Below are 16613 nucleotides of genomic sequence, written 5' to 3' on the forward strand. Positions count from 1 at the left end.
GAGAGAGGGAAAAATTGTGAAGCCCCCCATCAGCCAACTGTCTAAGCAAGAAAAGACAAAAAACAAGGCAACAGTGGAGGCAAGATCAGAGAAAGCACAGGGAGAGTAAAAGGGCCATGGAGGAAATCTTGAATTTTATACCAGAGTCAATAGAATCCCCAGCAGAGCTTGAACCTAACCCTCCCAACATGGATGATGTTGTCAGTGTAGATACACCTAAGGCATTCTCAACACCACAAAGAGAAGGATGCAGTAGATGGAGAAGAGAGAAAGCAAAGTTGCGCAGGAAAATGCAAAAAATGAAACGAGCTGCCAAAAGAGAGTCTGAAAAGTTAAGAAAACGCATAGAAAGATTAAAGAAAATGAAGCCTGAAAATCAAAAGGCGAAATCTAAAGGAGACAGATCAAGTCCAGTGGCCATTCAGAGAAAAGAATACATGTGCATGCTTAGACCATGAGAATGTCAAACTTTTGACAGAAAAACTGCACCAGAAAGGTCTCCTGAAAACTACCAGCATGTCTCAGCTGTTGTCTTCTATTGTATGCAGTCCAGACAACAAGACATGCATGTATCGAGTCAGCCCCAAATGTTGTTATAATGAGGTTGAAATTCCAATACCACAGGCAGAAGAGACCATCACATGGCATCAGTGGATCAGAAAATCTGTGTCAGAGGGGCCAAAAACATACATGAATTTTGTAAAAGAAACACAAACTGGAACATGTGCTGAGCTGTTGAACATTTTTAATCAGAAACTTGACAGCCTAGCCAAACACCACTATAACTGGTTGCACCAAGCCAAAGAGTGCAGGGCTTTAAAAGAAAGCCTAAGAGAAGATGAAATTGTCCTCCATGTGGACTTTTCAGAGAATTTATCCTGCAAACTTAACAGTGAGGTGCAGGCTTTTCATTTGGGAGGGAGTCAGAAGCAGGCCACAGTCCACACATGTATGGCTAATACAGCAGCAGGCTCACAGTCCTATGCGACCATCTCTGCACCCCTTCGCCATGATGAGAAACCTGTGTGGGCCCACTTGGCGCCAGTGCTGAGGGATGTGATGAAGAATTGCCATCCATCTCCAACAATTCTCCATGTGATGAGCGATGGTCCAGTCACCCAATACCGCAATAAAAACATTTTTTATTTGCTCAGCACCATTCCCTTCCTCTCAGGCTTCCGGCAGGTGACATGGAACTTCTCGGAGAACTCCCATGGAAAAGGCGCCCCCGATGGAGTTGGCGGTGCAGTGAAGCGCACTGCTGACTCTGCTGTCCAAAGGGGTGAAGATGTCCAGACCCCAGAAGATTTTTACAACCTCTTAACAGAGAAGAAATCTGATGTCAAGTTCTTCTGGGTGACTGAAGAGGACATCAGAAGATTTGATGAAGCGGTCCCTGAGGTTGTGCCTCCTGTAAAGGGAACTTTGGCGATGCACCAAGTAATCTCCACCGAACCAGGGAAAGTCATGCACAGAGAGATCTCCTGCTTCTGTAGCAGACCACATATCTGCCAGTGCCACAATCCCATAATGGTAAACCTCCAAACAGCCAGTGTCCAGACCAGTGCTCATTCCAGTGCCCTTGAGAGCGCCCATGAGAGCACCAATCTAAATGGGAAGATGCTTTGATGATGCAGCAGGCCATCATGATGCTCAACTGCCATGCCATACCTACCTCTGAGACATCTGCAGCAATATGCACCCCAAATTTACAGGCACATGCATTATTTACAGATCAAAGGCAATTCTGTCCTGTTCAGTAGACTTCAAACATATTTAATTCATCATTTATAATAATTTATGTTATTGTTTTGCCTATTGTTCATTAATGAGTAAACAAATATTCTTCTGTGTGGATCTGCTTCATTCACTAATAACCTAATGGTGAAACACCATACGTTTTCTGCTTTGTGGTAAACAGTACATCAACTTACATTTCACTTGTGTATTGTCAGTGATTGAATTACACTCTCTAAGCAGTAGTGGACTAAGCCAGCGGAGCCCTAACTAATACTTTATCTACAGTGTTACAAAGGATTGAAGGTTGAAATGGATAATAATATAATCTCAAATCATGTCAAGTTTATTGGTGAGCAGTATTGCACAGTCAATTCCAGAAAACAATCAAATACTACATTTTTTTTAGAGTTATACATCACCTTTCGCTTCTTGCTGTAACCATCTGGACAAAAAAATATCAATTGTAAATCTGTACAATCTACACTTGGCAGTTGAAATGAAAACAAAACTCAACTGTTGTACACATTGATGTATAACAGTTCTGTTTTGACATCTCAAATGTGGTTTACTGCCCCTTCAGTTTAGAACAAACACATAAGACAATAGATCAAAAGCTAATCAAATTCAGACACAATGACAATAATGACACCATGTAAGGTTTATGATCAGTAGTGACAGAGTAGCAGCATGCAAAGTGTAATTCAGAATGGTTTGTCTGCTTTTGTGGCCTGCTGTACTCAAAGCAGACGGGGAGTTCCAGTCCTCTGAAATGATGCGAACGTGGAAGTAACTGCATTCTATCAAAAGGCCACCAGGGGGCGACCGTTTTGGTGTCAAAAGGACTTCTGTCTCTATACAAGTCAATGGAGAATTCACCAACTTCTCACTTGATTTCTAACCTCAGTAAACATTTTCAAAATGTGTTTATGGTCTCAATCGCTAGTTTAAAGCCTTCTTCAATGCAGTATGATGTTCATTTGGGACATTTTGGACTCCCTGATTTTATATTTGACGATAAAGCTCGGTATGCATTAGGGCGTGGCTACGTCGTGATTGACAGGTTCTGGAGGGCAGACAGATAGTCTATGTCTATTGCCTGTGTGGAAATAGATACCTGTGAACTTGTCTCACAACGACATTTTTCTGAGTTTTGTGTAACGTTTCAGTCGCCTAAAAATGACCTGTTCGGCTTTTGGATGTACTAACAGATACACTAAGGATTCTGATATTCAGATGTTTCGGTAAGTAACATTGCATTTCCCATTCAAAATGACTTGCATTTTATTGTAGCCAAAATTAGTATTAATATCATAGTTAACGCTAGGTCCTCCTGACCGCTATATGTAATTTTATTGTTTGTGTTGTTCTAACCATTCAGGTGTATAGGGATACGGGAAACAACTTACTGTCACATAGTCAGGCAATCAATACCATTCATTGTTTAGTGTACAAGCTACTTGTTCAACAGTTAGGGCGCACTCACACTAGGGCCATTTGTTCCGTACCGTGCTGAAGCACGGATGTCCCCCCTCCCCTGTCCCCCGCTGGCCCGCACTCACATTACTCAAACCCAAGTGTACTCAAGCACGGTTACCTCCCACACATTGCGCAAAAACATAAAGACAGTTTACTCTCATAAAACATGCACAGGTGTGTGTTCGTGTGCTGTGTTCCGGTAAAACACAACAAAGCCGATCAATTAACACAACGCACTATGATTAAAAAGTGCAAGCATGTTCTTCTGAGTCATGCCTGTGTAGTATGCAGTACTAGATACTAGTGTAAAAAAGACTAGTAAAATCAGACGTCCTGATTCAACTCTTTACTCCAGTAAAAGTAAGACTTAGTTTAATGACTTAGAAGTCGCCAAATGACTTACTTTAACACATTTCGTTAGTTTATATAATGCAGATTTGTAAAATATTACTTTTATGAGGGTCACAGTCACAGACAATAAACTTAGCATTTCATAATTGTGGTAGCAGCGGTGCAGCAGATGTATATATACATTATATTGTCGATGGACATAAATTTAGTTAATAATGATACAATAATACACAAAAAATGGTCGGATTGGGAACCCATATATGCATAATGTCTCCACTTTGCATTGAGTGTTGCTTGAAATGAACAGGGCTCAGCTAGTGTTGCCTTTTAAAAATCATCGATTTCCCGGGATTCCCTGGAAAATTGGCTTCTTTTCCAGGCATTTAAAATGTCTTATTTTCGGGAAAAATATGAATCCCTAGTGCGCATGCATGACCAAGTGTACCGTGCCTAAGCATAGCTCTTCCAAGCGTACCGTGCCAGGGAAGTACTCACACTCACACTAGCCAAATAATCCGGATTTAAGGGGGTAAACGTGCTTGGGCACGGTACGATTGCCTAGTGTGAGTACGCCCTAAAACACAAGATAACTAGGAAAAGGAGAGAAATGAGACAAAAAGCAAAAGCTCTCCACCCTTACGTTGCACTTCCCACACACAGGTCGCGCGCATCCTTTACAGTACACCTTTGTTTTGTTCTGCTTGCAGTGGCAGTTCAACTGACACTGCCGTCTTTGGTGGCTCTGTTGCGGCTCTGTCAGTAGCGCTACTGCTGGACCGGCCTTAGCACAAATGTGTTCCGCCCACAGTTCTTTAGCCAGCTGCAAGTTAAAGGCTAATCTTGCAACGTTGCTGGACAAGCACTTCTGGTATAGGATGTGGGCGTTTATTGCAGCCATGTCCAGGAGATTGTAGAACACGGTTACTGGCCATCTTCGTGTTGCCCCTTTTACAGAATAGAGCCGTGCCATTTGATCCAGCACGTCAACCCCGAACTATAATGATGGAAATTAGTGCAAGGTTTGTAATAATAGTATACTATAACAACAACAATTGTCACAGCCTACATACAACGCAGCCTAAAGTTCTTCACAATATACACATAATGGCATCAGAGCAGTAACTTATTTAAAAAAAAAAATCATAAATAATTATTCTTATATATGATAAAACCATCACATATGTCACAAAAACGCGCTCTGAGCGTCTTCTAAATTGCGCTTAGCAAACGCTGTAGGACCGGCAGATTCTGTGAGGACATTTTGGGCTTGTTGTCTCCCTGAGTGTCCTCCAGGGGCGATGGCACAATTCACAGAATGTCCCATCTTTTCCCAGCTCACATGGGCTCGGGACTTCAAAACATAAATAGGTGTGTGAGTTTGTGTGCGCGTCAGGGATGGAAATTAACTTTTTTGTCCACCTGCCACTTTATAGCCTGGAGGTGGCTTGTGCTCATATCAGAGAATCTTGTTTGGAGACTCTGGCACAGTTCGTCCAGGAGCATTGTCTTTGCCCTCATGACACGGTTTACAGTGCTGTCATCACTCACATGCTGGTCCATGTAGGCCTTCAGCTTGGGGCCCGGCCTTTGGTACAGATAAGATATTCCTTTATTAGTCCCACAATGGGGACATTTGCATTGTCACAGCAGCAAGTGGACAGTAACAGAATATATAAGAGCAGCAATAAGAAAAAGAATAAAGAACAATAAATAATAAGTACAAAAAAAACTATAAGAACAATAATAGTAAAAAAAATGTAGTAAAATAGTTGTGACATTATTTACAAGATTTACAAGAGAAATATTGTTATTGAGTGGTAATATACCAGATATTCTTATTGCATAGATTAAAGTGAAATAAATATATATGTATATTATATGAATATTGCACACAATTGAAAGTATTAGTGTTGTCAGTATACATGAAATACTAATATTGCAGAGGATTGGACATTAAAAGTGCAGTGTGCCCAGGTTTTTTTTTTTTTGGGGGGGGGGGGGGGGTGTTGAGGTTTACTGGGAGCAGTGCTGATTGTACAGTCTGACAGCTGCAGTGAGGAAGAACACAGACACAGCAACAAATACAGACACATTTCAGTTATTTCTTGGATTTACTTACCTAGTTTTATATTTTGTGAGAATAGTCTGGGTGGTGGCTAGACAGCTGTGAGAAGCTGTTAAGAAGTCACGGGGGGCACGACTAGCAATTGCGTGGGCATTCCTAAATAATTGTGCCATCCTTTTTCAGCTTTGCGGTCTTCAGGCTGTTGAGGGTTTTCATGGCTGGGCTGTCTTCAGGCGCTGATTTCCCCTTAGCAATTTTTAAGACATGAATATGGCATTTGGATATTTCATGGTCCTTCACGGCTTCCAGTTTATGGTTTTGCTGTTAGATTTCTGAGTGTCCGATCCATGTTGGCGACAAACCGAGCAGTACATCACTTGACTTTCCTCAACGTACACCAGCCAATACCGGCATTCCCCACTCTCTGCTGTTCTCCATTTTTCACTAAAAAATCTCTTCTTAGCCTTTACCTCACTTGGCTCCCCTTTCTCCTTCACACTCTCCTCAGCAGTTCTTTTAACTCCTGCGATGTAACGCCACATTTTAATTTTCAGTTCTTATAAACTAGTTGTAAATAGTTCCAACTTAGAGTCGATGGTTCCCAAGCAACAAAGTAGCCGGCCGGCTCAGCTGACCGGAGTGCCAGTAATAATTAGTAGCAGTGAAGGTTGCCAAGCAACGGGGTAGCCGGCCGGCTCAGCTGACCGGAGTGCGGAGTAATAATTAGTAGCAGTGAATAGTCCAAGGCTGCTAATGAAGTCCAACTGACACTGTGCTCCAATCAGAAACATATAATTTGACCGGATCTAACTCTAGGGTTGTGGAAAGCGCACTGTTAGGCCTTAACCAAGATATCGATCATTAAGATTAATTGGATCAGATCTGACTGGAATGAACTGATATATAATAAACTGATTCAATTCACCCGCCAGCACACAAATTCACCCGCATTTGGCGTGTGCTTAATCTGAATTAGTTCAATCAACTCTGAGTATGTTCACCTTAATATACCTCACTTAAAATTGTAGGTGAAACAGTGGTGAAAGAGTAGTGTAACATATTTGGAAGCAGCTAAAAATGAAATAAAAAAACATCATTCAGAAAAATAAGGCACATTTTGCCTCACCATGATTGTACCTCGCTTTGATTTAATTCATATTTGACGTAGGCTGTTAAACAAAGTAAATATTAATTCGGTCGCTATCAGCTACGGCTTCAACAGATCAATGAAACAGTGCCGGGAGAAACTCAAAAAATTAAAGAGCGATTATCGGGCAATAAAGGACCACACAGCCGGAGTGGGTCGGACCGCAAAAGGTGGAAGTGGTTCGATCTAATGGACGGTATTTATGGTCACCGACCGGCGAGCAACGGGAGGGAGGGTGCTCGGCCACGACTGTGCTTGAAGCCATGATGGAGGATGGTAAGTGTTTTTGTGACTTTAATTTCAGTAGTGTAACGGTACTTATCCCGTTGGTGGAAAGCGGTATTTTGACTCTTAACTTCGTTTAAAAGACATCGTTGTCTCATGTGTGCAGACACAATAAGCTAGCTAGTTAGCAATTAATGCTAACTCCTTGCTCTGCTTAAAAGTATTCGCTTCTGACAACAAAACATAAAGTCAACATATCAAGGGTTAGGGTTAGTGCTATTTTGTTTTAACATGTTGCCATTTCGTGTTGTGCTTGTACTTAAGCCGTGTGTGTACACTTTTTGTTAAATAATCCATAGGCGAGGAGGGCTCGGCTATCGTCTTCAGTGAAGACATGGCCAACTTCCCTGGCCCAGCAGCAGCTTCATCACAGGCACCAGCAGCAGCTTCGGCGTCCGTCACTCACGGTGTTAGCACTGGTACGTAGTAGTAACAAAGTTTCACATCATGTAGCCTTTAGTTCCAAATGTATATCCCCAATATTTTTTTTCAAAATTGCTGTGGTTAACCACCTCCTATTTTTACCTTTCTTCATTGTCTAGTCAAGAGAAAAAGGAGCCTGTTCACACAGGACATGACAGCACTCATGACTGACATTCAGGCCCAAGATTTGGCACAGCAGGAGCAGAACCGGGCCCAGCGTGATCGCCATACAGTTGCTCCTGGATGATGCTAGAGAAGCAAGGGAGCCAGCTTGTCCAGGCCAAGAACCGGCGAACATGAACACTGGACAAACGTATTATGTGTACAGCTTTTTTGTAAATGTGCACTCTGTATATAGTTTGTATTTTTTTAAGCATGCGCTCTGTATATAGTTTGTATTTTGCACATCAAGCCCTGTGTATAGACGTTGTGCTAGCACATGGGACATTTGGTTTTAATAAACGATTTTGTGATTGTATCATATGTTTCTATTTCATCTGTCAGTACACTTGAGAATTTACCAAATGCTATATGACGTAAATGAAAATGTTTAAAATAGACACTTTAGTGATAGCCTAGAATACCTTGATATAACTGCCATCTGTATTTCCCAGTAATGGTAATAACTATTTTACTATGGTACATAATTCTGCATGAGTTATAACAAACCAAAAGTGATTTTCTTCCATTTACATTCATGACCCGATTTAATTTAAAAGAAAAATGACTGGATTAGTAAACATCTTTTCAATCCTTTAGTATTTAATTTATGTCTGTGAATCTTTTGGTAACCTTTAGAAATGAAATGCATGATAAACAAAAGGGGTGACATTTCTGTAAAAACTTCAAAGGTTTATTGGAGGTCACAATTCAGTGAAATACAAATACAAAATTAAGACATCAAGTGATGCATCAGACCCTCTCGTACATCTCTGCCCTCCTCCTCTACACCCTGTGCCACTGCCACCACCGGCTCGACTGCTGCAGGGGCATCCCATTTATTCTCATAAGTCTCTCCATGGTTTTCACAAAGGTTATGCAGAGCACAGCAAGTCACAACCATTGATTTCACCAGTTGGACATCACAGTCATTCCTTTTCAGGAGGCAACGCCACATTCCCTTCAGCCTGCCGAAAGCATTTTCCACAACCACCCGTGCTCTACTGAATCTTTTGTTGAACAAATGCTGTTCTGCTGTTAGTCGTCCGGTTCTGCAAGGGATATGCTGAGTCTCCCAGGAGGTAATAACCAGCAGTCACCCCGCCAATGTTCCTGGTGTGAGCTCAGAAGTGGTTTCCCCCACTGGCTAACTCCCACAGTGTGAACCCTGGCTTCATGCAAGCTCCCTGGCAGTCCAGCAAACACATTCCAGAAAATCCCCTTTCCATCAACAACACCTTGAAGGATGATGGAGTGCCAGCCTTTGCGATTGAAATAATCACAGTGATACTCCTGTGGTGCTATGATTGGTATGTGAGACCCATCAATAGCACCAACACAGTGTGGGAGCCCCCACCTGTTCTCGGTGTAGGTAGCCATTTCTCTGAACTTTTCCTCATCAGGAAAACAGATTTGTTCAGGCACCAACAATGTCTCTGCTGCAGCACAAAAGTCCTGCACACACCGGCACACAGTTGTTATGCTCACTCCAAAAAGATGGCCAATACTCCTATACTCGGAGCCGGTGGCAAGCTTCCACAGTGCAATAGCCACTCTCTTCTTCAGGGGCACACATCCGCGGAAAGTCGTGTCTTGCCGCTCCATAACTGGACGCAGTTTGTTGCAGAGGAAGTTCAACGTTTCTTCAGACATCCTAAAGTTCTGCAACCACTGGGCGTTTGTGAAGCCGGGAACAATCACATCCCACCATTCGGAGGCTCGGTTGAACACCCAGACCGACGGTTTGAGGCGGCGACTTCGCGACAGAACCACCTGAAACGCAAGCGCGGCATAAAAGTTAATAACGACATCATTACAATGTTTAACAGATGGACCATTGTGTACGAGCTAGCTAGCAAGCTAGCGATAGCTACCATTAGCTTACCCTCATACACCGTCTCTTAGCAGCTTGCATCGTCTCATCTTCGGCTTCATACTGCTGTACGGCTTCCAAAACTCTCCTGTACTTTTCTGTTGTGTTTTGTCTCGCCGCCTGCAGCCTTTTCTGACCTGATCTTCTTTTGCTTTGTTTGTGACAAAAAGCCACAGAACGAGCAGCAAGTACACCACTGCCTCCATTGTATGTGTTTGTGTCGCGCAGTTTTGCACCGCCGTGCTATGACGACCCTGCCCACGTTGAGTAGGTACTTTTTTGTAATGGAAAAGGAACCGTGCCGAGTCGTGCTGGAACGGTGTAGTGGAAAAACGCCAAGAGTCACCCTCATCTCAGGGTTAACTTACTCTGAGTTTTCCCACATAACCCGCTTTCTGGAATACCCCCCAGCTGTTCTTGACAAGGAGATTAGTAGAGGGATAAAAAGAGGACCATCCTTGGGGACACTGATCAACTAGTAAAGGTTTATGACATGTGTAATGTTATTCCTACATATATCATTCACATTAATTTATTGAAATTTATTTTTTCTATAGGCTCTTCACAAACGGCCTGATGGCCAGATTTAATATGAAGGGGAAGGGGAAATAGGGCAAAAAGCCTTTTGAAAGAACAAAGGTTTATAGAGCTATACAAGATAAGCCCAAATTTCATGTTGACCAATCTGTAAATGATGACTTTGGACAAAAACATTTCCTTCACTGCTGACATTCAAATAATGCCAATTGTCTACTATGGCTATCTTAACAGTTGCTGAGATGGTTTTGTATTAATCCAATATTGGTAGTGGACAGACGCGCAGCTTGTAAACAGGCAAGGCAGGCAACTGCTTGGGGCCCCGAGCCGTTAGGGGGCCCCCGAGACTCGGTGCCCGAGGGCTGTTTTTACCGAAATGTCTCAAAAATGTATAAACCGCAGTGACTGCATCCCCCTCCCCCTTAAACTACAACGGGCGAGTTGCAATGACATCTCAGTAGGAAAACTCCCGAAAGGGGCCCCAGGTCAATCCCATGATCTTTTGCTACTGTAATAGTTTAAATATTACATACATATATTTTTTTGAAACCCAAAACATTCCACAAGTATTAACCGTAACATACTTCCTACGGTTTCTGCTACCAATTGCTCCTTTAAATGAATTATTGGACTTTTAGGTATTTTAAAAGGTACTGTACATGTTCAAAAGTAGGGTGTTTTTGGCCTCTAACAGAAAGGCTTTTAATAGGACTCAAATGGTGTAACCAGATACACCATTGGGTATTTCATTTTAAAATCAAATATGACCATGAACACCTGTGTAAGAACATGGCTTTGGTCTCAATATTTCAAGCATCATTTTAAAGTAAATACTCATTTTTATATTTCAATGAATGAATTATCAATGTTTTTCTAGTCATCCCATTGGACATGTCAACTGAGCAAACCTGATCAAACCCTAAAAAAGTCCATTTATGAGTAATTGTTGAGAGCTTCTAAGCTTGTCAGGCAGCAGTTGTGATCATCAGGGGTCCTTCTCTGTAAAACCACTTCCTGTTACATGGGCCTTTTCACAATACTAGAAAAATGGCCTCTTAAATAGTGGTTAACCTGCTTGACACTTCATGTAGTTTACTTGACTTACATGATTCCCCAGTTATGTTTTATATTTAGAATGCTAGTAATCCATTTCCTTTATTTACTATAAAAAGTTATAATGTAATATAAAAGAACAACTCACCCTACTAACCTTAATTCGAGCCCTCCGCTCTACAAATTCAAATTGCCTCCCCCTCCCCAAGACTAGTCTCAGCACCATGGCTGATGGAGTCTTTTGTTCAGCTGCCCCTCGTCAGTGCAATACCCTTCCCCAACAGCTGAGGGCACTGAAATCTATTAAGACTTTTAAAAAAGGACTTAAAACATTTTTTAAATAGAACCTCTGTCTTTTAATTATTATTATTATGTTTTATGTTTTGTTTTTGTTTTGTTTGTCTTGTAGCACTTTGAGTTTTGTTTTGCAAATGTAAAGTGCTTTATAAATAAAATGTATTATTATTATTTTTATTATTATTAAAATGTAAGATCATGCCAAACTAGTTGATGTGGTGTTTTATTGAGAATTTAGTGGTTTTAAGCGAGTTGACTTATTTGGTACAAAGTTTTTATGGTTACACCACTTAGACATTTTTGCCATAATCTTCTAATAAATTCTCTCAAAAAGGATTAAAAGCAGAAATTTCATACTGGGTCCACAAAAAAAGTGTGTGAAAGTTATGTTTACGTTTATTTTCAAATTTTAACACTTTTAAATTTGAAGAAACACATGGACACCAAAAAATTTGCATCACGTCATTGACAACATTAGTGATACCATTAACATGTGACTCTTAGAGGTAAAACTTGACACTCATGCAGGCTGTTATTAATAAGAGTTATTTGTAGGGCATATTTGCGAGAGTGTGAAATACAAGCACTGAAAAACACACTCCATATTCAAACATGTTACATATGTTTCTGTTAATTATTAATAATGACTTCCATTCATTTTTGTTTTTTTTAATTTTTAATTTTTTTTAAGTAAGGGATGTGGGGGTTCGGGTAGAGTAAAGCAGGGAAATGGGATTTAGGGAAGTCAGATGGGGCAACAAGGGCAGTAAAATGGGGATGAGGGATGTAGGGAAGTAAGGTGGGGAAATGGGATTTAGGTAAGGGGTGGGAGAACAAGGGAAATGAAATGGGATGAATGACAGAGGGAAGTAAGGCCTGGCAATGGGATTTAGGGAAGTGGGGTGGGGAAAAGGGCAGTAAAATGGGATGAGGGACAGAGGGAAGTAAGGCCTGGAAATGGGATTTAAGGAAGTGGGGAGTTGAACAAGGGCAGTAAAAAGGAATGAGGGACAGAGGGAAGTAAGGCCTGAAAATGGGATTTAAGGAAGTGAGGTGGGGGGACAAGGGCAGTAAGGTGGAGATGAGGGATGGAGGGAAGAGATGTGGGGGATGGTGGAAGGTTCAGTGGAGTTACAAGGGAAGTAAGGGGGGAATGGGGATGTAGGGAAAGGATTATATTTTGGTCTTATTTTTTGGTCGGATGGAGGAGATGATTATAGGGTATTTGGGAGATGCCTTGATAATACAGTGGGTTTCAGTTTCCTTTCGGGGCAGTGGTTCCTTCCTAACCGACACCACAGATTGCACACTGAACTTGGTACAAACAGGTTGCAGTGTCAGCTGGTTGACTTTACCTGCCTCTTTATAGGTAAGCTGCAGGCTGTTGCGTTCTAAATGTTGTTTCATTGCCCGGGTTCGTGCAGTGATCCTTCGGGGCAGTGGTTCACACGTATCAACAGTGCGATAGGGGGACCCCTCTACAGCAGGTGGGGGGCAATGACGTCTTATAGGGACTTCTCTTGTGGGAATGGGTGTTAGGGGACTTGACTCACGAAAAATGGAGTTACGTTGAGGCTCCTGATCTACCTTCCCTGCCTCTTTATAGGTAAGCTGCAGGTTGTTGCGCTCTATGTTTTGCTTCATCGCCCGGGTTCTTGCTGTGATTTTTCGTGGCAGTGGTTCACACGTATCCACAGTACGATAGGGGGATGCCTCCATACCAGGTGGGGGGCAAGGACGTCCTGCAGGGACTTCTTTTGTGGGAATGGATGGTAGGGGACTTGACACACAAACAGTAGAGTTACGTTGCGGCTCCTGATCAACCTTACCTGCCTCTATATAGGTAAGCTGCAGGTTGTTGCGTTCTATTTCTTGCTTCATCGCCCGGGTTCTTGCTGTGACCTTTCGGGGCAGTGGTTCACACGTATCCACAGTACGATAGGGGGATGCCTCCATACCAGGTGGGGGGTAAGGACGCCCTGCAGGGTCTTCTTTTGTGGGCATGGGTGGTAGGGTACTTGACACACCAACAGTGGGCTCCTGATCGACCTTACCTGCCTCTACATAGGTAAGCTGCAGGTTGTTGCGCTCTAATTGTTGTTTGATTGCCCGGGTTCGTGCAGTGATCCTTCGGGGCAGTGGTTCACATCTGTTGATTGAACAATAGGGGGATGCCTCCACACCAGGTGGGGGGCGAGGACATCCTGCAGGGACTTCATTTGTGGGAATGGATGGTAGTGGACTTGACACATGAAAAATGGAGCTTTGTTGTCCTCTGGGTTTTATGCATGTCGGCTCCTGATCGACCTCACCTGCCTCTATATAGGTAAGCCTTAGGCGGTTGCGCTCTAATTGTTCTTTGATACGTCTAGTTCTTACAGTGACCCTTCGGGGCAGTGGTTCACATCTGTCGACTGAACAATAGGGGGATGCCTCCACACCAGGTGGGGGGCGAGGACATCCTGCAGGGACTTCATTTGTGGGAATGGGTGGTGGGGGAGTTGGCCGAAAATAACTGTTTTCTTGATAAGTCAAGTCCAGCTTTTTTTCGTCAATACGCTGCTTGACTGATTGAGTCATTTTTGTGACTCTTCTGGGCAAGGATTCACCTGTATCTTGAGATCGGTAGGCAGACCCCTCCAGACCAACAGTGGGGCTACATAGATCTCTAGTTGTCTCCTTCAAGATTGACATGTCTGCAGATTGTCCGATCGTTTTAGAAATATGTGAGAAGCGAGTTGGTTCTGGATCAACTGTTCCTGACTCTATATAGGTAAGCTGCAGGCTGTCACGTTCCAGATGCTGTTTCATATTGCGGGTCTGGTTAGTCGTATATCTGAGCAATTGCGCACCAGGGCCTTTACTCATATATTGTTTATTGATGGGTTCTTCTCCATCCAACATGAAGCCACACTTTCCTGTGCTTGCAGTTAAAAGGGGCAGACTGTTTCGTTGACTGTCTGCAGCCTTGCTAAGTTCACTCTGAACGTACTCATGGAGCTGTTTGTCCTTCTTAGCAATCTCTTCAGCTGCTGCCATTGCAATGTTGTGTTCTTCACTTTTCAGTTGCTGGAGACGGGCCTGCTCGTCAGCCATAAGAGCAGCATTGAAGTCCTGACACTTAATTTTTTTGTTTTTGTTTTTTTGAGTATTTAGCTCAGCCTTTTTCAGGAACAACCTGCCAGACTCTTTCTGGGCCTGACACCAGTCCTGATCTCTCTGATGTTCTTCCCTTCTCCGCAAGTCATTCTCTTGTATTTTTGCCTTGCAGTGATCAGATATAGACTGAAGTGTAGCAGCTTTCTTCTCCTTTTTAGCGTTTTCCTTCCTTTCAAATTGTGCCTCCTGCTCAGCTATAGCTTTAAACAAGTTGGCCTCCTCCTTCAGAGCTCTTGTGGCAGCCTCCTCCTTAATTTTCAATGCATATTTGTCAGCCACAATCTCCTTTGGTGTCTGGAGCTTTCTAAATTTTTCTGCTTGCTCATTATCTCTCTGCTTGAATGATTTTTCTAACTCAAATTGAGCAAGTTTTATTATTTTCTCCTCCGTTATCAGGGCCTGTGTCTGCTTTTCTCTTCCGATATTTTTATCGGTAATATTATCCTGCCTCATTTTCAAGAGGCTTTTTTTGGACTCAGCTTCCTTCTCTGCCTGACATCTTACCTCTTGAGCATGAAGTTGGTCAAGTGCCCAAAGTCTATCTCTTTCTATTTTATCCTGCTGTCTCTCTTTCTCTTTCGCTTGTTTTATTGACAGCATTTGCTCATGCAGATATTCTGCCACAGACAGGTTATTGAATTTTTTCAGGTTCATTTTTTCCTGCTCTTTTCTAAGATCATCCGCTAGCTTTCTTTTGATCTGCTCTTGAGCCTGCCTCTCTTGTTGTTCAGCAGCCCTCTGTTTTTTTTGATGAAATTGAACCTGGAGCTCATTCTCTTTCTGGATATGACTTACCAGGACCGTACGGGTAAATTTTCTGACACAGCCATTATCATAAAACATTTTATTGTTGGCTGTGTCAATTGCTTGCTGCCGATCTTCTCTTTTGGCTTCAACCTCCTCTGCAGCAAGTTTATTTAAATATTCCTCCTTTTCCTCGACGCGTTTTTTGGCTCTCAGCTTTATTAGCCGTTTAGTTTCATCCTCTCTTTCCTGCACTCTGGATTTCTTGTATTGAACCACTTCATTTTTGGTTATTTCTTTGGCTGCAGCCTGGATCCTTGCCCATTCAGCATGGGACAAAATTGTAGATTTTACTTGAGCCATTTCAGTTTATTTCTGGTGGTTGTGTTGTACGTTAGGGTTAGTATAGTATACACAGTATATACTCTTACGTTTGGATCACAATGTGTTATATTATTAATATATTAAAAAGCTTAATATGGTCTATATCAAACCTGTGGAACTTTGAACCCATGTCATCAAAGCACTTCAAAGCATTCCAATGACATCACTTGACTGTGATCTCTGTGACATCATTCACAAACATTCTAAATCTCGTTGTTAAGCCCTGTCTCCTTGGTTACTGTTGCTATGCACTGTTACATTTTATGACCAGCCAATCTGGTTGCATAGCAACGAATAAAGAAAATAAACAGTATCCTAATATTTTAGAAATAATTAATATAATAAAACTGTTCGGTTCCCATTTTTGGTGACAATAGCTATATGTCAGAATATCCTTGTTGAAATGTGACATTGATTTATTTCCTCCATCAGATTTGGCAAAAACTGACCAAGAGTGTGCTGCATGGACTTCATTACATCTGCTGCACCGCTGCTACCACAATTATGAAATGCTAAGTTTATTGTCTGTGACTGTGACTGTAAAGTAATATTTTACAAATCTGCATTATATAAACTAACGAAATTTGTAAAAGTAAGTCGTTTGGCGCCTTATAAATCATTCAGTTAAACTAAGTCTATTCCCGCGAGCGTGAATGATCACTCAAAGTGATCGAACTTTCTTACTTTTACTGGCGTATAGAGTTGAATCAGTACGTCTGATTTTACTAGAGTCATTTTTACACAAGTATGTAGTACTGCCTACTACACAGGCATGACTCAGAAGAACAAGCTTGCACTTTTAATCATAGTGCATTGTGTTAATTGATCGACTGTGTTGTGTCTTAGCGGCGCACAGCACGCCAACACACACCTGTGAATGTGTTATTAGAGTAAACTGTCTGCTTATGTTTTAGTGAATA

Source organism: Scomber scombrus, chromosome 18, assembly GCF_963691925.1.
Source record: "Scomber scombrus chromosome 18, fScoSco1.1, whole genome shotgun sequence".
Taxonomy (NCBI): Eukaryota; Metazoa; Chordata; class Actinopteri; order Scombriformes; family Scombridae; genus Scomber; species Scomber scombrus.